The 26,327-nt window shown below is 36.3% G+C and overlaps 1 protein-coding gene and 1 non-coding gene across 2 annotated transcripts in view; both read right to left on the reverse strand.

The window, feature by feature from the left end:
- The window catches only part of LOC122791861, a 76-nt gene extending 49 nt beyond the window's left edge, over window positions 1-27 (reverse strand). The window contains exon 1 of the transcript XR_006363217.1: window positions 1-27. This exon is cut by the window's left edge and continues 49 nt beyond it. This is a non-coding gene — a non-coding RNA (small Cajal body-specific RNA 18).
- The window catches only part of TPH1 (tryptophan hydroxylase 1), a 166,202-nt gene that overhangs the window by 127,220 nt on the left and 12,655 nt on the right, over window positions 1-26,327 (reverse strand). The gene's annotated exons all lie outside the window — the stretch shown is intronic.

Raw genomic sequence — 26,327 nt, forward strand, 5'->3', positions numbered from 1 at the left:
GCGCAGTGGGCTAATCATCATCAACCGGCATTGCATCCTATTTTTCTGGTGCCAATTTAACAAAGCAAAAGCTCCATATAAAGCAGTCTCCCAACACACAAATGATTTCCTTGCCCAATTCAAAATAATACAGTAAAATGTACAATAAAATTTAACGAAATAAAACAGTTTCATATATATATATATATATATATATATATATATATATATATATATATATATACACACACACACACACACACACACACACACACACACACACACACACATACTAGCTACTTTTGGAACCATTGCCTAAAAAAAATCAACCACAAAAAATAACCAATTGTGTGCATTTCAAAAGAACATGCATTCAAATGAATCCTTTAGTGAAACGTTTTCCCAAGCATATAAAGCCCAAGATAAAAAGAGCTTGATCATGTAAAGAAAAAAAACAAGAATGCAAAGCAGCGGGCACCGGGCAGCATTACTACAAGATACATGCTCACCAGATGCATTACTCTTCCACGTTTTTAAACTTCCCTCCGTTCTATCGCAACTAGACAAAGACGGCATTAGGGAATAATGAATGTGAAGCAAGCAATGTTTCTGTTTGATAATGAACCCTTGGAACCCATAAAATACATGGTTACACCCCCTTCTCAGAAGAAGATGGGCCAGTCTACCAGAAATAATACCAGACAGCAAGGGACAAATCCAAAAATAATCAATGACTTTAAAATAGAGTAATATTAACTTCAGAGATTGAATGAACAAGACACTGTTAATTAACGTGCATTTTTTTACATTAAAGACACCTTTAACTCTACTGACATTATTTATTAATTACAGTTCGCCAATATTTATCCCCCAAGTCATAATATTACGGATGAGAACAGAACAAAATTTGGAGATGTTAGAGAGATGAACTAGTCAGTGTAATACATATGAAATATATTTCAGAAGCATGAAGGTTTAAAGTTAAAGTAGCTATTACCAAGTACTCACCACCACATTGATTTACTGCTGCATGTTATTTGAAGACTGGATCCGTTCCCGCTCGCAGCAGCCAGGCCAAAAAGAAATGCGTGCTCCTTGAGCTCAATACTGACAGGCTGGTATCTCTGACAGAGCTGACATCATCGCACATGTGATGACGTCAGCTCAAACACAGCGAAAATTAAAAAACAAAAGAAAAAAAGAAAAAATCATAAATGAAGGGTATTAGTTCATGGCACCCCTGTGAGGAAGCAGCGGATCTCCAAGGTGCCTCGGCGCACACTTTGGGAACCCCTGGTTTATATTATTTATTGAAAGTTTTTGCCAATGTTCTGAACAGGATTAATTATTTGGGATTACATAAGCTATTCCTTTAAGAAAAATTGTATAAAAGAATATGATGTATTAAACTCACAGATTCTGATAAAGTTGCAAGTCAAGAATGAAAGTGCTTAATCTGTTTTATTTTCATTAAATGTGTGATGTTTCATCACATAACCAAGTGCTGTGGCAATTGTCTTCTCTTTTCTAGCTTTTTATAAGCTACATCCTTCATACGTACTCAACATCTTGTAGGTGAACCTAGTAGTAGTGTCTAAGTATTTTAAGATTCAGAAAAATGCTCACTGCACTGCCTTTCCCAGGTAGTGGTGAGTAAATGTGATTTAAAGAAGCTATAGCTGCCATGCAAAATATCTCATTATTGGCTCATTAGCATATCCCTGAATTGCTGTCTAGCTGACACTAGCACTGACAGACCTTATGGCAGTAATGTTTTCCCAGGAGGTCTATACATCATGTTGGCAAAGTTACCCCTAACACAAATACACACACACACACACACACACACACACCTAAATATGCACATACACATACACAAACGCAAACAAATACATACACAAATACTTCCAAGCATTTCCATCCTCCATACACTCATATATCCATCTATTAACAAATACAGTTATGAACACACACACACACACACACACACACACACACACACACACACACACACACACACACACACATCCTGACTCTTGATTCTCTACGTAACCCCCCAGTGCACTTATCCAGATAGACAGACTCCCACACATTCATCCAGTTTTGTTTATATCCCTACAGATACCCCCAACCTCGTGTCTTTGCTGAACTTATCTGCACTTCGACTGCTTCCATATGAGTGAATGGGTGGTGTCTTTTTGACTTTCCACTTTTTCCTCCAGCAGTGGAAATTAATTTGGAAGCCAATGGCATTTTCAGGGAGAGGACATGGCTAATTAGTATTAGCTGCTTCCAGGATTTTCTGCCAGTCGGTCCATAAAATATATAAGAGCTAGATGATTCTCCTTATGTATAGACAAGTTTTAAAAAAGTGAGCACCTTTAGTTATTTCCAATCATATAAACAGTATAACTGATTTGTTGATGCAGTTATGTGTGGTCTCACCTAAAATAATTGAAAAATTTAGATGTTAGGGTAGCAGAATTTTAGCTAAATTCATTAAATTTAACTTAATAGGCTTTTTAAGTCTACACTTCTCACCTCATTAAGTAATTGTTCAGTCCTGCACATTTTACTGCTTTACTAAGATGACTTGCTTTTCTGCTAATGTATACAACTTGAAAACTGTTTAGACAATAGATAAGTCAAAGAATATGACATAAAGAGAGAGAGAGACTGGTGGACCAACTCTGATAAATGCAGTAGTGCCTTGTATCTTGTTGTTCAACAGCTGACAGATGTAAACAACCTGTATCAGCTTCCAATTTACTGAGCTCCTCAGATACTGACAGTTCACATTTTGAGCATCCTTTTGTCTGCCAAGTCATTTGTTTAGGGACAAAAATGTCCATCACAACCAGAAGTCAGTGATTTGCATCAACTCTCTCTCTACCCTGGCCATTTTCTGCTGGATCATTGTGAATGCAGATCTTACTCATTCACTGCTTTTCAGTCTGTTTTTCATTTATTTTATTCATTGTTTTTTGACCAAGATAATGCACTGATCCCTAACAGATATATGTCAAATTTCCTAGATCATTTATAATTAGAAAAGTTAATTCAGGAAAATGTTATAAAGAAGGGAGGGGTGTTCACACTTGATGGCACATTAGGTGGCACAGTTTCCCTTGTGGACACTGGAGAAACTGCCACTTATGCCATGGGGGAGGGCAGGGCTGGTTGGAAATGCCTCTTGTGGAAGTGAGGAGTAGGGGGTACCCTTCACTATCAGACCATTTCACATTTCCTTACTAGAACTTCATCAACTACGAGGGGGGGTAGGATTGTAGCAAAAAAAAAAAAAAAAAAAAAACTGAACCAGCATTGCTAGCTGTCTGAATGATGGGGGCTACATGGTCAGGGAGGGAGCTGATGACTGACAGAAAACAGGATGCAAAGATGAGGGGAAAATCATTATTCACACAAATATATTTAATCAAATTTAAAGACTGTGGTTTACACATGTAGCAGGTAATGTGAACAAATAATAGAAATAAAAGCATTATTTACAGGCACATTTGCAAACAGTTTAAAGGACTAATTATACATATATAGTTTCTTAGTAACAGTAAAAGTTATAACAATTCAAGAGTTAACTATGCCTACAGAGTTTTGTTACAAGGCCATTAGATTTGTAACATTGTTATAAAATATTCATACAGACGTTGTTTCTAAGGAGTGATAAAACAGCATACCTGAATGGAAATGAGTTCAGGAGTTGAATGATTAGCAGAAGTCAGAAAGAAGGTGAACTCTACACTAAGGTTGAGAAGAGCCCATAGTTACCGGAGGGATTTATGAAATGGATGCCAAAAGCAGCAAGTTAATGGTTGTTAGCTGTTAAGTAACAAAGGGTAAATATTTGACCTAGACTCATGAGAGGTGTTGTACTAACTGCAGCCTAAACTGAAGTCTTCGAGTTCTTTATGTGTGGCTGGGTGGGTAACTACAACGTTTTGAGCCTAGCCCCAAGGAGATAGTATGGACTTTGTTCTGGAGATGTCACATGTCATGTCATGGTGACGGCTTCACTGGAATGGGATTACATGTTGTTACTGCAATGGGCAGATATAAATTTGCTTGCAAGAAATAGGCACAGTGAAGTTTTGTAAATTTAAAGAACAACAAAGCTAATAGAATGTCTGTCCATTCTTTAACTGGAAGACATTATCTACAAACATTGCAATAATACATTTGGCAGACAGAAAGTGCTGTGAAGTGACATACAGGTTCATAGATTCATAGATTAGTACTAGGCTAACTACCCATGTGGGCCACTTTAAGCCTAACCAATTACCCCATGTGAGAATCAAACACTGCACCTTATGTCTGGAAGGCAAAATCCTTAACCAGTATGGCAACATTGTGGTTTGTTAGGTGGATCTGTTCTTTTTGTTGCATTCTAGTTGTGGTAAGAGTTTGCCACTCTCTTTGCAGTTCTACTTTCAGGGGTTAGGTGTCAAAAGATGTTTCTAAGACCAGAATGGGAGTTTAGTTATGTTCAACTTAGTTGTGTGTGTCAATTAAAACTAAATGATTTGTCGCAGCCAAATGTCTTGAATATCTGATGTGGCTGGTGTTCTCTAGTTTGTTCCCCAGAAAGTAAGTTATAGGGCAGTTTGGAGAGAATTGCTTGAGTCAGTGTTTGGTTCCAAAAAAAGCATTGCTTTATTTTTGAGACATTGATAATTAGACTTCATTATGAAGCAAGTCTGAACTATTTCTGAGGTCATATTTTAGTTTCTATTTAATTGTTTTATGCATGTGGAAAGAAGGGTTAATGGCCATGTCATCTGCATATTAATCTAAATTAAATTAAAGTGAAATATTGAAAAAGTGGTAGAAAAGGTATGGCTTGAATGGATCCCTTTACTACATACTGAATTGGGGGCTGATATTGTGGAGAATTTCACAATTTCTATGGAATAACAAAAAACTGAGGACATCTGAAAGACTTCTGCATATTTCTTGGCCAAATGCCTGGGTTTATTGGTATAGGAGCTGTGAGTTGATCAGATTAGCTGCCTTTGCCACATCAATAAAGATAGCTCCAGCAAGGTTTTCCTTACTGATATTTTGAAGTAGGCCATCTGTCAATGACTATAGGGAGGTCACTGTACTTTTTCCAGTCAATAACTCATGTTAGGATCTATAACTACTGCCTTTTATAAGGTATTCAATTGTTTGTGAATAGATTAATTATTTCAGCATTTTTCATAGATATGATAATAAAGGGATAGACCTGTAATCAGCTATTGAATTTGGTAGTGATTTGCTAGGTAAGGAACAGATTATTTACTGCTTCCTAAATCAATAGGTAGTCTTTGAAGAAAGACAAATAAACAGTATGAACAGGGCTTGTTAATGTGACCTTGGCAAAGTTTAACAGACCACAGGTAAAGCTCATCAACCCTAGGAGGTCTGTGGCTGGGGAGTTGCTCAGTTTGCTTTTTCTGGATTTCATAGTAAAATATTTGTGAAATAAAAATGGAGGGGAGTTAGGGACTAGAAGTCATTTCTGGGTATAGTTATGAGTTCTCTGACTGAGAATTTAGATAGGGGGTGAGTTTTTAAAAATTCAGATAGGAAGTCCTTTTGGCAGGCTGATCCATTTGGCATAGTAGGATTTATTAACTAGATATAATGCTAAAATGGAATAGTGCTAGTTTTGGATTGATGCACACATAATTAAGCACATTCAAAGTTGAGTTACATGCATGGAGGTGCAGTCCCATATGCATACAGTATAGAAGGCATACCTGTTCCTAAGGAAATCTACAATGGTTTGTCAGTGCATTGTGTACTGACCAACCTTTAAATAAGTTCACTTGGGAGTGGAGGGTCACATGTCACTGCTGAGAAAGCTGAATGCTTCATAATATGATAGTGAACAAATGAGACATCAGTTTCCACAGTGACACTGACATCACAGCAAGCAAAGACATTTACTTACCTAAAGTTAGCAGGAGAAAACAGTTAAATCATTCTATACTTAAAGACAAACATAACAGCTATTTTTGTATAGTATTTATTAGGAAAATTAATACAACTTACTATGCCTTTTATGATATGGGCAGGAGCAGGGTTGGCCTTAGGTCAAGTGGTGCCCTAGGCAAAACGGCTCAATGGCGCCACCCCACACCACCTGTTGCCCCCATCCTGGTCTATTTACACCATCCAGATTACTGGAAAAGCGTTCCTGCTAGAGAGGTGCCCTAGGCGGCCACCTAGTTGGCCTATGCCTAAGGCCGGCTATGGGCAGGAGGACTTTTATGAGTAAGTTAAGGGCTCTCTCCCACTCACATTACATTTACAGTCTGTACTCTGGACTACAGCCAGCAATATATTGAGTAGAACTACTGCATATCATACATTTCAGATACAATGGCATTATTCCACAAACATATCTAGACTGTCCAGTGTTTAGTTCTTAACTTCCTGTAAAAGATCATTCCATTTCTTCTGTGTCATCTACTCCAAAGTATAATGAATAATAAATTTAAAACGTTTACATAGCTGAGGTCTTTGCAGTTTTGTACATGGAATGCTTTATATGTAAAATTATGAAACTATGTAAACTTCTTTTTCTGTGAGCAGTGACTGTAGTGGGTCCTTTTAAGGATGATTTCATTACCCAAGTCAACAGGCATTAAAATAACTAACTAAATACATACTCAATATTTTCCTGATTGCATAGTTAATTTTAAATACAGCCTGATAAAGTACTTATGAAGGAAATAATGTTTCTCAACCTGCAAATCAAGTTATTCCTATATATATATATATATATATATATATATATATATATATTTATATGTCTGATTTTTTTTTTTTTTTTTTGTGAAACAGAGATTTTGTAAAAATAGGGAGGATAACTCATAGTTCATAAAAGCTTAATGCACCTTTTATTGTATATTCTAATGCCATCATCTTTCTTCATTTTACAAAGTACTGAGAAAGCTTTGTAGGTTAGTATTTTCCTTGGAGGACATAGTAATGTAGCAACTTTTGTTCGCCCTAGGAAATTCTAAGTGGAATACCAATGGTTACTTTGTCTATTATTTCTGCTTTCCTCCTTTAAGCCCACTACAAATATGAATTAGTCTACCTTCTATAGCTGTAATCAAAATGTTTTGTGAAGCAGTTTGCTGAAAAGGTTAACTTTTTCCTATGTTTAACTCATTGTTCAGATTTAATTAAATGTTATCACATGATCATAGGAAGTTACTAGGCTAATGGCCCTAGGGCCTTTACAAGCCTAGCCAAGTTCTACCCTTATTTCTACGATCAGCACCAATTGCCCCTGTCCAAGTGGGACATGGGTGGAATCCCTGGGGTAAATTAATGGTTACCCTTCCAATCCCCCAGGTTGCATTTGAAGAGGGCCAATGAGATGCTCTGTTTGACATGAAGTGGGAGTCTGTTCCAAAGGTTTGGTAACCTCTGGGAGACAGATCTGTCCCTTCAGCAGGTTCTATTAATGTCACATACCAGGTTAAGGTCTTTAGAGCGAGTAACCCATATACCATTTGACTTGCGGATATGCAGCACTTCCTGTAAATCAGGGTCAACAACTGCCTTTTATGCAAGGCAGAGATCTCCTCTGAGTAGTCTGTATGAAACAGAATGTACTGACAGTGATTTCAGATGATCCACATAGGACAGATGCTGAAGACCTTGAATTTTCCTTGTGACGAACCTTCATGGTCTGTTCAATTGCTGCAGGTGCTTGGAAAGGTCCATTCCAAAAGGGGTATTGTACTCAGTTATTGTCCTGATGAGGGAAGATTATAGAGAGGTTATAACTTCTTTTTTTTCTAGATACAATGCCCTTACTTATGACATTAGCAATATAAAATGCCCTTCTTACCACTGTGGAGACATGGCTGCACTTACCAAAAGGGATGATAATAATTTTTTTTGCATTGAGTTTAAGTCCATGACTTTGGCACCAATCATTTGTTTGTGTAAGACCCTCTTGTAGGATGTTGACATTGTTTGGAGATTCTGTGTTATAACTTCTTTTTTTCTGGAGGCAATGCCCTTACTTATGAGATGAGCAATATAGAATGCCATTCTTACCACTGTGGAGACATGGTGGTCAAAGGTAAGGCTGCTGTCAACCTAGGTCTCTCAACACTGAGTGTGTACTTAAGGTGTTGCTATTGATGTGGTAGTTAGCAGGGACATCACCCTTACTGAAAGGGTTGAGAATATATTTTTTGCATGAGTTTAAGGCCATGACTTTGGCACCAATCATTTGTTTGTGGAAGACCCTCTTGTAGGATGTTGACATAATTTGGAGATTCTATGACTGCTCCCAGTTGACAGTAGAAATCCCAGGATTGATCCCTCTGGTTACTGGTCTGCTGTTGCATATGGGTTATGTTAGTGACCCATCTAATAATATAAGGGTTGATACCTAGCTGGATGAGTTCGTCAATGATGTCTAGGTGGGGGATAGTGTCAAATATCTTGGCTAAGTTTAGATAGGCTGTATGCACAGACTTCCCCTCATCCAGGGTCTTGATGATTTGCTCCATGGCCTTGCAAATAAGGCTTGTCAGGCTAATAGGTCTGTAGTTCATGGGGTCAGAGGAAGCACAACCTTTGTGCAAGGGAATAATGGTGGCCATTTGCCATTCAGTTGGGTTGAAGCTGGTGCTTAGACTATGATTGAAAAGTACCCAATGGTGCTGCTAATTCTTGTTGGAGCCCATGTAGAACACAGCCTGGGATGTTATCAAGTCCCATAGATGTGTTCCTGACCTTAAAGAGGGCATTAATGATCTGCACTTTAGAGATACAAGGTTGGGGACAGGTGGTAGGGATGTCATGGGGGTACATGTGGCGGGGACAGGGGAGTGACGTTTTCACAGAACCTGTCAGCCAACAGGTTAGCTATGTCCACAGGCTCAGTATATGTGATATAATTAACTACCAGTTCTGCACAGATCTGTGCTTTTCCTTTTAGGTTATGGATGTAACTAAAAAAAGCCTTATGGTTGTCTTTAGTTGAGAAAACTAATTTGGATTCATAGTTTGCTTTGGAGGACTTCACAAGAAGTCTTATTTGCTTGTTTAAGCTGATGAGGGAGTGTTTCCAGTTTAAGGCTAGCTACCTCTCACTCTTAGATAGCAACTTTTTCCTCTTATTGTAAAGCCTGTTAATGGCAGTAGTCCACCAGGCAGGTTTGCTCTTCCTTGAGGAGCTTGTTTTGGTTCTATCAGGTATGGTCAAGTCGATGCAGTTATACAGGTGTTTGTATAAAACATTGGTGTAGAACTTGGCATAGTTGCTAGTACCATCTGAGGGGGGAGGTGCAGAGAAGCTATTTATACCATCCTGTAAGAGGTTATAATCTGCTTTGGAGAAGTTTTTTAGTTTAGTTGCTCCTGGGGGGGGGGGGTCATGTTTGATAATTACTTCAAATGAGACTGATTTGTGGTCAGATATCACAAGGGAAGACCTCACAGTGGGAGTGCTACAGTGGTCCCCATATTGGTAAGCACCAGGTCCAGAATGTTGGCACCCCTTGTGGGGGATGTCAACCAGCTGGCCAGGGCATTGGAGTTAATGAAGTCAAGGAACCTTTAGGCATGTTAGTTTGAGCACAAGTAATTTACCCAGTCAATGGATGGGTAGTTAAGTCACCCCAAACCATGGTGTTCGGATGTATCTTGATAGACTCAAGCAGATCCAAATAGGCAGAGTGAGTGTCCTGATTAATGGTGGGAGGCCTGTAGCTGGCAATGACTTGATTAGGAGTCCTATCAACAGTTAATTGCACCTGAAGTATCTGCAGGGAGGATCCTCTTCAAAATATCAAACGACCAGAATATCAGATCCAACATCGCCAAATCTTCACTATATCAAACTCCTGGAAAAATGAAAACTAACCCTGGATAAACAATCACTTGACCACCATGACAAAACAACAAACAGCAAAACAACAAAACCCTCCAAGTGGGGGGCTTCACCCCCTACACCCCCCAATTAAATATACCATCTCCAAGATCACACTGCAGTAGAGAAAGGGCTAGTTCACCATGGTGGCCAAGTGGTTCTTTTCCTGGGGTTGGTTTTCACTGTTTCAGGAGTTTGATATACTGAAGATTTGGCAAAGTCATCTTGATGAAGTCAGATTTGATATTCTGGTGATCCGATCTGATGTTTTGACGGGAACCCTCCCCAGGGAATCAGACTGTTTGACCAATATGTAGGTGTATTTATCTTTAATGAAAATTGATACACCACCTCATTTAGTTTTCATGTCTTCAGTTTGTGGCCTGAACGTGTGGAAAGAGGTGTAACTCAGTACAGCTGGGGGCTCTCCACTGCTTTGATCTAGGTCTCCATGATTGCACAAATGTCTACATCTTCCAAGGTGAGGACTGCATCCAGTGAGTGCAGTTTCGTGTTAAGACTCCTAGTGTTTAGCAGCATAACCTTGAGGTTGTTTTTAGATGGAGTTTTTACATTGGGAATTTTGTCCTTGAGACACTGCCTAAAAAAGGGACTATGGGGGTGGCAAGAGCCCTAGCTAGTAGCTGAAATCCCAGGGGTGGCAGATGAAGACCATTTCTGGCAAAGCATCGAGGTCTGTCGATCATGTCATCCCAGGCTAACAGATACTGGATCCCCTTAGAATGACACCAGAAACTAAGCCAATTATTGAAGTCATTTTCTGTTTATATTGAGGCGTCGTCCTTGGTGAAGGTAAAATGCTGCATGAGGCTAGGGACATACCTGCCTGAGACACATAGTCCAAGAGCTCAGTTCTGGATCTCTTCATTATAGTCCAGAGAGGTACATCTCAAGTTATTCACACCAAAGTGGACTGTGATGGAGTCATAATAGTACCTGTTGTTGAGAGACTTGAGTGCATGTGTGATATGGTGTATCCTGGCACCTGACAGACAGCTGACCATGATGTTTTCCCTATCCAGCCTAGTGAGAGGGACATCTGTGTGTCATGATGGAATCACCTATGACTAATATGTTTGGTTTTTTGGTTTGCCTTAAGGGCTTTTCAGGTGAGACACTGGTATGTGAGCTATTATGTGTATTATGTTCTGCAGAGAAAGTATTTTGTGTGGTTTGCTTGTGTTTGTGTTTGAGAGGTCTCTGGTGTTTAGGTATGTTTCTGGTGAGGACCTCTGCATATGTAGGTATGTGTGATGTGGGTTTGGGTAAAGTAGGAGGTGAGGTATGCATGCTAACAACCTGCTCATTGTCATATATTAAAACACAACTTCTCATCCACTTAAACTGTTTAACCAAAGTGGAGAATCACACAGAAACTGGAGTCCTTCCAGCATCTGTGTGATTCTCTACTTTGGTTAAACAGTCATTGTCATATGTACCAACTGGTGTGTGAGAAATCATGGATTCAAGGTTCTTAATATAGTTTCATCTCTCACATGTTGAGTTTATATGGACTAAGAGTAGAGGTTTGTCAATGAACATGAGGCAGTTGCTACACTGTCTCAGGATACTCATGTCAACGAAGCTGGTTGGGGAAACTGTGGGAAATTGTCCATCCATAATGTTAGGTAAATTTATATGGTAACTAAGAACCGAAGCACAAGTAAAACATACAAATACCACGGTATTCCAAGCTACAATGAAGGCTATCTTCCTGAGAAAAACACCATAGCACCAACACCACGTCCAAAATCCCAGAAATGGTTCCAAAGATGTCACAAAACGTCTTTATTAACAAGTTGAATTAGCGCTTTCATCTCCAGAAGCTGGAGACCTCATCAGAATCAAGTACTACTACACACTAAATGCCTTTTATACATTATCCAAAAACAGTAATTGATCAAGTGATAATTGATCAAGTAATGAGATAATTAAATAATTAAACAATTAAACGTTATGCTGAAATAAAGTGAACTGGCTAGTCTTTCATGATATGAACAAAAATATTAATCTCAATACATTCTTAAACTCTTGAAAAACTTTTAAAAAACTTTTAAAAAACCATTCTATCATTTTACATTCACAATTCATGTGAATTTGTGTGTATATATGTATGTGTATATATGTCCATCAAAAATTGTATATATATATATATATATATATATATATACACATTTTATGTAGGTATATTTGCATATACACAAATAAATTGTATGGTTATTCAAAAACTACTTATACATATCAATCAAATACAAATACATATAAAAATACATATAAACATGTAAAAAACTGCATGTCACCATAACCATGGTCTATATAAATATATGTGTGTTTGCATCAATATATGCCAATATACATAAATAAATTAAAATAACTATAAAATTCATAGCACAATTAAACTATTGTATATAAAATATTTGATTTGAAATATATAATATATACAAATTATGTATGTTTTTGTTTAGGGTCATTAGATAATAATTTAAGGGCTGGAACAATGGATATGTGATCGTTCAGGCCCTTGCCACTACAGGCATCTAGCCTGAGCTGCCATATCATTTCCCTATATGCCAATTTGGTTTCCCAGTCACCCGCTCTATCTAACTGGTCCACCACCTCGACCACCCAAAATTTGAAATTAGCCTCATCACATGTTAGAGAATGTCTGTATAAAGCATTGTTTTCATTTTTACGATTTATATCTCTCATATGCTCATATATCCTTTTTCTCAAATGGCGTTCCGTTTTGCCAATATAAAACCCCCCACAGAATTTACAGTAAACTAAATAGACCAACCCCTTCGTGTAACAACTACTATATTTCTTAGACTTCAACGTAATGTTCAAACTAGGTAATGTTACTATTTTTTCCCCCGCTATGAATGGACACTGGGGGCATCTACCACATTTAAAAGTACCTACTTTGTTTTGAACAATTTCTCCTTGGTTAGGACATTTCTTTTTTTCTAAAATATTTTTTATGTTATAACCTCTCCTATAACTATATGTCAATTTGTTATGAAAAATCGTAGTTCTTATAGACACTGTTTTGAACAAATCCCATGTCTCATTAATACATTTATGTAGCCACCCGATGTTCTGATGGTATGTAAGAATCAAATACGGTAACACATTTTTATTATTCTGCGATGATTTATCAGTTCTTTCAATAGTTATGTTATTCATATGATTTAATAGAGGTATATATTTATCGCCCCATCCTTTAATTATTGTTTCTTTTATAGGTTGTGTAATTTCCACTGGATAGTCTCTTAGATGGAACATATTTTGTACTTTGTCTATTTCTGCAAGGAATTTATCCCTATCTGACATCATACGAGCCACTCTAATCATCTGCCCTTTGATTATATTGTGCTTAAGGTGATCAGGGTAGTCACTGTTAAAATGTAAATATGTATTAGAAAAATGTTCTTTTCTGTAGATAATAGATTTGTACATATTGCACTGGTAGTCTTTTCGTAGCATTACATCAAGGTAGTTAATTTTGTGTGAATTTATATGGTGAGTGAAACATAAAAAGTTAGTACTTTGATTAATGAAAGTAATAAATCTATCAATGGCTTCAACAGGGCCTTCCCATAAAATAAATATATCGTCTAGGAATCGATAATAGCTTTTGATATAAGTAAAAAATTCAGTATCAAAAACATATTGTCTTTCCCAGTATAACATTACGATATTGGCATAAATGGGGGCACATGCTGCCCCCATAGCTACTCCCTCTTTTTGGTGATAATAATCGCCATGAAAAAATATAAAGTTATTTTTGAGTACCAACTCCATACACTCTAAAACAAGTTTAAATTCATTAGGTGTTAATAAATTCATTTCTATTAACATATTCTCGAACCAGTCCATTCCAATGTTGTGAGGTATGACTGAAAATAAATCTTTGACGTCGATAGTAATAAATTTCATATCCACACTGTAAGGATCCTTACTAATTTTTTGTAGGAAGTCCCAAGAATCTACCAACATGTGTGAATATTTCATGTAGTAGTTCTTAAGTTTGCTATCTATATATATATAGCCAAGGGCTGGGTTTTTGAACCTTGTGATGAGACAATTGGTCTCATCGGGGGATTTTGAATATTCTTATGAGTCTTTGGTATCCCAAAGATCGTGGGGATGACTGGTTTACTAACTTTCAAAAACTTCCATAGCTCAATATCTATGAGCCCTTGAGATAAGTTGTCCTCTATAATGTAATCTATTTTATGATATGAAATATTGATTTAATTTTTAGAAACTGAACTATAGCACTTGTCATTGTTTGATATCTCTAACATTCTGTTCTCGTAGTCCCAACTATCCATAAGGACAACTCCACCACCTTTGTCCGGTTTCATAACCCGGATATTGTTGTTTTCACTAAGTTCGTGTAAAAGTTTCTTCTCTTCATCCGTTAAATTACTGACATTCGTGTTCACATTCTGTTTAAATTCCCTTCTAACTCTATTATTGACTATATTTTCAAAATTCTGAATATCTTGATGGAGGGGAGGATTATAAACACTGTGTCTGCTTAGATTATTACTCGTGTAGTGTGGCTTGTCCTTTCCAAACATCTGTAACATGTTGAGCTTCCTAGTGAAAAGTCTTATATCCAACAGGATGTTATCCATACTAGGCTTAGTAACTGGTACAAAAGTGAATCCTTTTGTGAATAACTTGAAGTGCACATCATCTATTTTCAAATCTGTATAGTTAAAAATAAAAAAATTGTTGTGTACATACATAGATACAGGTTTGTATGTAGGTGTAACATCCCCAAATTTACCTAAAATAGACTGTTCTATCTGTAATTTGTTCTTCTGTGGGGGTTGTAATTGTTGGCCCCTGTAACTTGTGCATAAGATGGTTGTTGTAACCAATTTCTCAGTCTTTCTGACCTCCTCGGTCCCTCCCCCCCTAAAGGGATCCCTTCATTGTTATTAAAACCATCATCACATAAATCATACTCATGTTCATACAAATTCCCATCATGTTCTCTGTTAAAATTCCTGTTGCTGTTCCTATGATTATCCTGAAATTGTAAATCTAAATCACAATTCTGTTTCTCATAACCCCTATAGGTTCTATTAGTAAATGTCTTATCACAACTATAAGCCAGGCCTAATCTGTACTCATTTATGTCCCTTTCAAATTTAGATAATTTCCTGTTATAATTACATGTAATAACATAATCCACATCATGCAAAGATCTAAAATAAATATTTTTATATTCTTGTACAAAAAACAATGTCATCATTAATTTCTTTGTAAAGTTTGTCAATGTCCTTTTTGTCCATTTCCATTTTTTTTTCATTGTGTTTAATTAACACCTTCAATATAGCCAGTCCACAGTCATTGAAAATGTCACAGATACTTTTAAAAACTTAGTGTCCGTAGTACCATTTATATTATTGGGAAATTTATTTGTTCTTAACCCTTTTGGTACAATTTTGTCATGCAAACATTTGTTGAAGTACCAATTTTCTAAAGATAAAGACTTGTACCTGGTTAAAAGGGTTTTTAAAGCTTTGCATTTCTCCTTGTAGCCTAGGCCATCGCTTCTGTTGTCTTCCCAACGTTTGGCGTTGTTGGTAAAGGTAGAATTTAACCAACTGTCGAAGTCTATGTCCTGATATGTTTGAACAAAATCATTAGAACCAACTTTATCTGTTGTAGTATGGTTTCTTTGATTAGAAACCCCTGTACGAATCTCCCGACGGTTAGGTCGCAGTTCTGATGGAATCACCTATGACTAATATGTTGGGTTTTGTGGTTTGCCTTAAGGGCTTTTCAGGTGAGACACTGGTATGTGAGCTATTATGTGTATTATGTTCTGCAGAGAAAGTATTTTGTGTGGTTTGCTTGTGTTTGTGTTTGAGAGGTCTCTGGTGTTTAGGTATGTTTCTGGTGAGGACCTCTGCATATGTAGGTATGTGTGATGTGGGTTTGGGTAAAGTAGGAGGTGAGGTATGCATGCTAACAACCTGCTCATTGTCATATATTAAAACACAACTTCTCGTCCACTTAAACTGTTTAACCAAAGTGGAGAATCACACAGAAACTGGAGTCCTTCCAGCATCTGTGTGATTCTCTGCTTTGGTTAAACAGTCATTGTGATATGTACCAACTGGTGTGTGAGAAATCATGGATTCAAGGTTCTTAATATAGTTTCATCTCTCACATGTTGAGTTTATATGGATTAAGAGTAGAGGTTTGTCAGTGAACATGAGGCAGTTGCTACACTGTCTCAGGATACTCATGTCAACGAAGCTGGTTGGGGAAACTGTGGGAAATTGTCCATCCATAATGTTAGGTAAATTTATATGGTCAAGAAAAGAGGTCGCACTTAGGAATGGCTAGTGGGTGAGAAGTGTGTTAGTACCTCTGAGTCTAGGCTTAGTGTTCCACCTGATAGTAGAGCAGGCCCACAAAAAACATCTGGAGGACCACAAGCTAAGTGCTAAGGGAAAATTTACAAGCAAACCATTTGTGTCTAAACCACCAATGGTAACCACCTATATGCAGCAGTGTGTGACAGTGCACTACACGCAGACAAGTGCAAATGCAGGCCTTAATGCAAAATTATGCAAAATTTTGGGAAGTTGTGGCAATTTAGTGCAGAAGTTTAATATCATAAGATGTTAATGGGCTGATCTTGTTGCAGCCCTAGGTTTGATTCCTTCAGTCTTCATGTACCTTCTGTGTGAATCTGAGCAAGTCACTTCAATAAAATGTGCTCCCAGGCATCTGAAAAGAGGCACCTGTACCTGGTGGACTTGGTTGGTTAACAAATAAAATAGTAAAAAAAAAAAAAAGTTCTGTGTTAGATGTAGTATCATGTGCCATTATCTCTAAGATACTATTCTGCAACTTAATTGAGCAAATTTCATAGCTACATATGACATGGGTAAGTAACAGTGGTTGCCAGAACTGCCATATTTGTTAAGTGTACAGAGTTTAAACACAGGTGACAGTGTAAACTGAACTTATCTTTACTCCCTAAAAGGTGCTCGAACCTATTCACATGTATTATTATCTTTATTAGGCATTTCCTTCCCTAGGCATGCAAACTGCACTTATCTAATATAAAATATATTAAGAATTATATTCCTACTCGAGCTTGCAAATTAATAAATGCAGTAATATGTGGTCCTCTTTTTGGAAGTTGAGGAGTTAAATGCTTTTCAGAACAGACTCTGCAGAGATGTAGATTTCATAAAAAAATATTCATTTGGGGTGGGCACAAATTGAAATGATTCTCTACTTTTGATCAATCAGTTTTCACTACATTTGTTTTAGTGTCTGTGTATGTATGTGTGTGTGTGTGTGTGTGTGTGTGTGTGTGTGTGTGTGTGTGTGTGTGTGTGTATATATATATATATATATATATATATATATATATATATATATATATATATATATATATTGGTATAGAGGATCACAAGGGGCATTTCTCTCATGATGCCATTGCATGCCACTCTCCTTTGATGACAGATGAGTACATCACTAGGAGGTACAACTAAGAAGTAAAACCCACTGTGCATTACAGTAAGATGGCTGCTTGCCTGGCCTTTTTCTATTCAGAGTACATAGTGACTCAGTCTCCTTAGAACCTGAACACAGGGAATTAGAGGGCCTACACTTGTAAGGCCTTCCCAGAAAGGAGACCTCCCCCAGGCATGGATCACACTTGTGGGGAACTATCACTTATGGGAAACCACTGGGGATGGGAATATCAAAACCAGGCATTGGAAGAAGCCTGAAGTCAGCAACACCAAGATTAAAAAAAAAAAAAAGGTAAACTGCACTGAGTTGTGTAACAGGATGAGTTTTGGCCCTTCTGAATAAAGCTGTGAGGAAGGAACATCTTAAAGCCTCATGGATATTCTGGAATCTAAACCAATAGCATCACTTTCAGGACTTTCAATACCTGAGACAGAAAAAAAAATGAACAAAGCCCACATCCCTAGTCATACAGGTGTCATGAACCAGCACTAACTCCTCAATCCTTCATAGGTGTCAGTTGTGAAGGAGAGTGGACCATTTGTACCTTCCACATATGGACAAGACATCTTTGGCCACTTACTCCAATCTCCCCTGCCAGTTCCTCAAGTGCTTCAATCAGTACTCTGTCCTGGATCATCTGGGTTGCAGTCAGGGATTTTTCACTCTAGACAGCTAAGCTGGCAGCAAATACAGTCTGTATCTGACAAAAGAGTTTATTAAGCTTTGAATCTTCAGAAAATAAATACTCCATACTACTGACACTTCCATTGTGAATCTTTATTGATACATTCCAAAGATCATGCACTACTAATGTTACTGCAAGAACATTACCTTTATAAACCTTTAGGTGTCTTCAACCACAAATGAAAAAAAAAAAAAAAAAAGAATAAAGAAACATTCATTGCCTAAATCCAGTCCTCTGACAAACAATGTATTTCAACAGGAATGTTGGAATTCTTAATTCCTTTGTGTTGCATAATGAATCAAGATCTTTTCTGATACATTTTATTACATTAAGTTGCAATTAAAAACATGAAATTAATACTAATAGTATTCATTAAGAATAAAGCACTTGGTTTTAATTCTTCATAAATGTATTTCTTTATTGATACACTTGATAAATAGGTGGTTAGACTGAGCATTCACCTTTTTTAAGGCATGACTAAGACCAAAAGGTAAGAAAAAGGTGAATAACAACATTATAGATAATAAAAAAAATAATACAAACATATTAAATAGTCTAAAAGTATAAATCATAACAGGGTTAAAATAAAGGGTGGAGATGTAAAATTGAAAACTGTATGTCTATATACAGTAGTTACAAAAATATACAATGTTGCCAAAAGGAGTAGAGCAAATAAATGAGGTATAACTAGAAGATTCAAATAGAGTTGTACAAATACAAATTAAAAGTTGTCTGATGAAGCAATGACAGGGAATTTCATCAAAGTAATGTGATTTTAGTGTTTGCTTGTTGGAGGAGATGGCATGAGTTACAAATGCTTTGAGGGATACTGTTCCATATAGCAGAATTTAATTTATGCAAAGTTTATTCAGTACAGCTTAATGCGAAAAGAAGTACTTTTCGAGAAACAGTATTGTTATCAGATACATATAAAGAGTTCTGAGAAATCAAAAGCTAGAAGGGGTGAGCTATAGGAAGGCAAAACATGAAGAAAAGGATGTTATAGCTAGTAGAAGCAAAATGAAAGGAGGTTCTAAGAGAAATTGGAAAGGTATTAGCATTGAAAAGCAATCACAATAGTGTGTCCTAGGATTGGGGAAGTTAATAAAGGAATGCATTTTATTCAAAACCATCTGAAGGAGGTTGTAGTTTTTCGGGTTACATAAAGTGATGAGGAGACAGGATTCTGTTTTTGGAATGAAAATATTTTTCCAGTACAATGTATGGTGTCAAGTGTAAGGCTTTGAGGAATTCTGTAGGATAGCTTACATTTTGGAAGAACTTTCAGTGAGTGTAATACATATGAAACGAGGATCAAAAAGAATACCTTGTTATTTTAAAGTGAATATGCACTCAGTGATCTTATTTTTGAGGTAAACAATATTTAGCAATGGGCAATCACATCATCTACAGGGGGGTAAATAACATAGATTTGGTTTTGAAAGTATTGACTGTAATTTTGTGTTACGAAAACCAGAGCATTTATTAGTCATCCTGTATATTGTTTTGCACTATGTTAAAAATCATTGGAAGAATTTACTAAAAAAAAGTCAGTAGCATTAATCAACAAAGAGAATAAAATAGAAATGGTGATTAAACCTTAAAGAAAATGAGAAGTGAAGTGAGCTCTGGAAGCTGAAGAGTTTACAAATGTAACTGTAAAGATCTCTGATGAAGATACTTTAATTGCCAGGACAAGCAATTTGCTACAAGGAAAGCTGAGGCAGTTTCTAAGACTTCATGATCAACAAAAACCTTTTCTTATGTCCACAAATAATTCAGCTGTACAAAGTCATTTGCCAGCATTAGAAAATATAGTATTGTTTGCTAGATTGATTGAAATAGAGGTATTATACATGGGGTAAAAAATGTAGAACACAATCTGTCTGCAACATCTGTTTGCAGAGAATGTTACCTAGAATTGCAGATGAGGAAGGTATAGCAGAAGAGCAAAACTGATTTAGGTTAAAAGATTTCAAAAGTAGAATAATAGTTGCAGCCTTTTATTCTATGAGAATAACACCTGTGGGTACATATAGATTGAATAAGAATGCCAGAGGATCACAAATATAGCAGACATTTTGAGTAAACAAGGATTAAGATGATATAACAGGTAATTTAATTACTAGACTGAGTAAGGAGATTCAGCTATTAACTATTTTAAATAATTAAGCCACATGAAACAGATCCTTCAGAAATGTCATGTTAATCAACAAAGTTAAATCCAGTAATGATACCACTAATTATAAATGTACTAAATGTGCTATGTTGATTGAAACATTTAATCATTGTTTTTTTTAATTGTTTTTGTTAATTTAATTCTTCTTCAGAATTTTCTAAAAAATAAAAAGATCAATTTTAGAGTGCCTCAGTTTTATATATTCTAATCAACATAGATAATTTAGGCAAACATCTTAATTAATCAGCATTATTACTAGATCTTAACCTGATTGTACTGATTTCCTTATTACAAACAATGGCAATTAAAGTAATGAATTCAGAAAAATTTGAGAAGGGATGTCCTTTTTTTAATTTATTTATTTATTTGTTTAATTTTCTTATTTAGTGACTTTGTTAACTGGATACGTGAGCTGGACCAGAGAACATTTTCAGCTTTGACCTCATCCCCACCTTAAACAGTTACAGCTGCAGTAATGTTGCAACATAAAGAAAAATAAACACGGTCAACAATGTCTGCATTACTCCTATTCGTATATTTCTTTGCCTCAACAAAGAAACACCAAAATACAGGTAACTGGTAATTTGTAAGGCATGAAGCACTTGGAACATTAAGACCATATTTTTCATCAGTGCAATAATATCTGTCCAAAAATCCATATAACTGATTAGAAATAACTGGATATCATTACAAAATGTATTTAAATTTATTAAAGGTATATATTCATAAAACATGTACTCAGTCTGCCTTTGTTTCAGTGTTCCAGCTTTTACACTTATCATATAGGAAGTAAACATATTAGCTAAGCTTTATGGAGTACAGAAAGTTTGATGTAAACGTTTACACAAACAAATCTTCTAAAAGAGTGAGTAACCATTTTTGGCTGTTGCCTTCAGTATAATAGATTTCACTATATCATCAGAAAAGAAGGGGGGCTTCTTGTCTTATGGCTGCAAAATTAATCTGGAATAACAGTTTTGCAATTATATATATATATATATATATATATATATATATATATATATATATATATGAGATATATTAATTATTCCATGTTAAATTAAAATAATTAAGTAGTTGAGAATATTATTTTTATCTGAAGACATTATGCTGTGAATGTTGTTACACTATATAATATTTCTGAATATCTGGCCATTCCTCAGTCCCTAAGTTAAAGTTATGTTTTTTTTATAAAAATAAATTATTAAGATTATCTAATTATTTTAGTACATAAGATCAGTATCAGAGTTTTTTTATATATATTTTTAACAGGATTAATTGAAATTGATTATAAGTATACATTGTTAATAGGGAAATATAATAAAATAAATGTCTTGAGAATTTAAGTCTGGTTATGTTTTCAGAATATATATATATATATATATATATATATATATATATATATATATATATATATATATATATATGATTTTATATATATATATATATATGATTTTATATATATATATACATACTACATCAAAATAATTAGTTAAAATTATGTTTTAGTTATTTTATTGATGTACCATTTTACCTTCATCCATTGCTTTGGTGACCTTTTTAAAGAAGTCTACAAGGTGAGTAAACATGACCTGCTCTTAGCTTTTATGGATTTTACTAAGCTCTTGAGTTGTTTATTTCATTAACGAGGGTTCTATCATTCTGGAAATTACTCCTTACATTTGGTCAAAGTTTGCTTCCTTTATTGAAAAGCTTGTTGACATTATAGTTCCATCAGGGGTGATTGTTTCTGGGGTTTGCCCTGCACTTGTTCTACAAGGTACAACTGTATACATGCAGATGTTTACATACTGGGATAGTATGCTGGTGGTGGTGTACCTTTCCACATATTCAGTGGAGATAACTGGGTTTGGTGGGGGGGTTGGAGCTTGTCTTGTAGCACTTGGGAGTAAGTAGGTTGTTACACATACATTTCTAAAGGTACCTTGGGTGGAAGGGATCTCTGATTTCCATTTTATTTCAAAGGAGATGGCTTTATGGTCAGACCTATCAAATGATGAAGAAATGCAAGGGATGGTAAGGACAAAACTAAAGATGCTGTTTCCCCTAGTCAGTTCTCTGACTAATTGTTTCAGGGCATTTGTGTCTGGGAGTCTCTGTGCTTGTGCACTAGTGGTTGCATAGGTTTCCCTTTCTATAGTTGGATAGCTTGGATCACCTAGGAAAATTATATCGGGATTAATGCTGGTTGATTCTAGTTCCTGTAGATAGACACTGTGGATTTCTTGGTTCATACAGTGAGTTGTGTAACAAGCTAACTTATGATCAAGAGCATCATGTCTGTTTATCAGCACTGATGTGAATCTTTTCTGGATGAAGATTGAGACACCTCAATGTTATAGTCCTGACAGCCAGAGTGCTCTCTGCCATTTTAAACCTTGTCTCAGTCAGTACATAGATGTCGGCATCCTCCAGGGTATGGGTGGCTTGCAGGGAGTGGAGTTTCTTCTTTATGCTTTTCAAATTGATCAGTAACACCTTTATATTTTCCTTTGCTTGCATTGTTATGCTTGTAGGTTTATCAGAGTGGCACTGCCTAAAAAAGCACTATGGTGGTGGACAATGTCTTTGCCAATAATTAAAACCCTAGAGTAGACAGATGCATGACATCCCAGGCAAGGCATTGTGGTCTTTTGACCAAATCCTCCTTGGCTGACAAATATTTGTCCCCTTTTGAATGAAAACTTAATTTTTTCTCATATTGTGACATCATCCTTGGAGAATGTAAACTGCTGCTCACTACTAACTCATACCTACCTGGGACATATAGTTTGAGGGCCCCATTATGTATCCAGTCAATTTTTTGATAATATCTGTTTTGTTGACTAAAGCTTTGCTAAATATTTTTCCCATTTTGATCTGAAAATCCTCTGTCATTGTTATTTCCTTTAGAGAATAAATTACATGTTGTATGTTCTTTGTGTGCATTTGTGTTGAGTATTTTTCTTCCCTTTTATCAGTTTCCAAAGTTAAAAGAAATATAAATTCAGAAAAATCAATGAAAAATGAATAGTTTGAAAAAAAATAAAATCTTCTGTTTTGCCAAGAGTAATAGAATCAAAGGTTACAAATAACTGAAAGAAAAAGAAATATGTCTTGTCAGAAGTTATTTCTACAGGAATAGCATTCCAAAGCTACAAGCAAGTGGCCGTCTTAGATCATACCTGTCATCCTCTTGGCATAAGAATGCCCAAAATTAGGGACAGATTTTAAATGAAACACAAACATAAAACTTTGGTAGAATTACATACAGATTGTACAGTATGCAAATCTCTTGCTGATGCCTCATGAAATAATGATACAAATTTGTTGTCACCTTATTGCCCTTCTTTAAATAGCCTTTACTCTGGCTAAATATTTTTCTTTTAAAACAGTCCTTAGGACTGGCATGGTATTCTAGGTCTCATTACATAAACAACTACATGACAGACACATTGTTTTTTTTGTTTTCCTTTGACACCGTTCCATATGTACACTAATACAGCTGCCAGCCAGTCTAATGCAGACCAAAAGCTATTAATAAGCTCCATCCTGCAGAAGGTACTTTGATTTTTTTAAGTTTGTACTTGTGTACTTTGCAAATCTGAGCAAGTCAGTTAACCAGACTAAGACTTCTTGAATAGGTGCCTTTATTTTTAATGGACCTTATCTGTTATAAAAGATAAACAAAGTACTCCAGAATTCCAGTGAATGTCCTTATTACTATTCTCACTTTGCCTTATCCCCATAATTGCTTCTGTAATGAGTTATGGGCCTCCTCGCTTCCATTCCTGTCTTGAAATTATTAGTGCCCCTGCATTCTTTACATTACAATGTGTGTTGCTCAACAGGTAGCATACCTGACTTTGGAGCAGATAGCTGAGGGATGTATTCTCAGTACAGGTGAGCAAATTAATTTTCAAATTGCTGACATTGCAGTGCAGCATTAGGGGGTGTGCCAGCCTTCAGAGGACACATTCAACCAAGGTGCCATCTGCTTGAGCTGGTGGTAGCTCAGGTGGGTGTAAAAGATCTCGTTGCTCTTACTGAAAAGAATAGCGAAAGTTCCCTGCTGTCCTGACCAGATTTCCTCCAGTAGCACAAATACCACATCTGGTCTCCTCTGGAACGATGCTAATACCCTTTTGGTCTCCTCTGGAACGATGCTAATACCCTAGTGGGGTTAATCCAGTTAACAAAAGATAAATAAAAGATTTGCCTGATGTCAGAAGCAGACAATAAGCCTATCTTCTCTACCATTTCAAGTGTCTTAACATTCCACTTCCTCTCTATCGCTGCCTTCCTCTTCTCTTTTCTACCTCTCCCATGCCCTCTGTGAATTCCTGTAAACCAAGTATGCCATTAGTCCATTCCATGGGAATAAACACTGTGAAAAATACTTTTGGAGATGCAGGAATAGTTAGTCCCTACAATCTGCTGCCTTTGTCCCTTCCTTCGCAACCCATCTATACGTCTGTTCAGAATGACCATTCGCAGCTCTCTATGACATGAGCTTCTACACTTATATCCTATCCCTCCCCATCTCTTCTAGTCTCATGTGAGAAGAGTTATACCTCGTCTAGCCTTTGGTCGTATTTCTTCTCCTTTATCCCAGGGATCTTTCTTGTGGATTTCCCCTTTTTCTTTCTTTAACTCTTTTTGGCCCTGCTACATGCTGATCATCCATCCTTTTCTTGATAAATTCGCTCATTTGTTCCCCATCACTAGTGCAAGAGTCAGCTAAGAAGGGATATCATTCAGGCAGCCAGCATGGGTGGTTTAAGCTTTTTGATTTTTTTTCAGGGGTCCCTAACTCCACTGTATACATTCTGTACCACCTCAGGATTTGGTATGGAAAGGGCATTTTGGAGAGGGTGTGATACTCCTTACTGCAGGTTAAGTAATTCCACATGACTGTGTTGCAGCCCTTGAAGTTAGTACTCCTGCATGCCCTCTGAACACCATCTGTGATAGTACTGTGGAAACAAGTGCGCCAATTTGCACTGAACATCAACTACCACCTTTCTCCCCACTTGATCAGCCTTTCCAAATCCTTTACTGAACTCTTAAGACCCATCCTCCTCTGCAGCAACTGTCTTTGTGTCATCATCAAAGAGGTTGATCGAGTTCTGTGTTTCCTCAGTTATGTGTGAGATAAACACACTGAAGAGGAGTGGACCCAGGACACATATCTGTAAACGTTTACTAGTTATTTCTCTAATTCTTGACATTTTCCATCTTACCACAGTTCTTTGTCCTACTATTTAGCCAGATACCTATCCAGTTCCTAATTCTTGGTCCTATGCCCAACCACTCTCCACCAGTTTTCTTAGCTATCTTCTGTGTAACATACATGTAAAGGCCTTGCCAAAGTCCATGTACGCATCTACTGGTGTACGCTGCCAAGTTCACCTGTAATTCATGTCTGAATTTCTCATACAAAGGTACATGGGATTAAACTTATCAGAATAAAATAACAGCTGCATATACTTAACTGTTTTTTACATCTAGGTCATTATGCTACAAGTGAAGTATCTTCCATATTGTATCATAGTAGTATCAGCAAAGGGTTATGTTTTCTGTTTTTTCTTTATGTAGCATTACATGGTAAGATATTTAAAAAGCTTATAATCGTTAATGAGCTCTATGGATAGCCGTGGGTTATTTGTTACTTCCTTTAATTAGTGCCATCATCAGTCTTATTTTCTTTATTTACCATCAGACAGTTATAAATGCTTTTATTTTATTTTATTTTACTTTTGCTTAACCTGTGGACTCTATACCTTTAAACTTTCCCTGATTTCATTAAAAATCCCTGATTTTACCCTGCCCCTCATACTTTTTTTTTTTTTTGATTTTATGTTCCATCATTCTCGATTATAGTCAGTTAATTATACCAGGCATTAGAGTTTTATACATTTTATTGTTCTGAAAATGCATGTTGATACAAAACCTGTTGCTCTATTAACTAATTAGAGTCATATTTTAAACTTTTGCCAGATTTTGGCCTTTTACACTGCAATTATTTTTGGCTT

The sequence above is a fragment of the Protopterus annectens genome, chromosome 17.part0 (genome assembly GCF_019279795.1).
Source record: "Protopterus annectens isolate FY-2018-M chromosome 17.part0, PAN1.0, whole genome shotgun sequence".
NCBI lineage: Eukaryota > Metazoa > Chordata > Ceratodontiformes > Protopteridae > Protopterus > Protopterus annectens.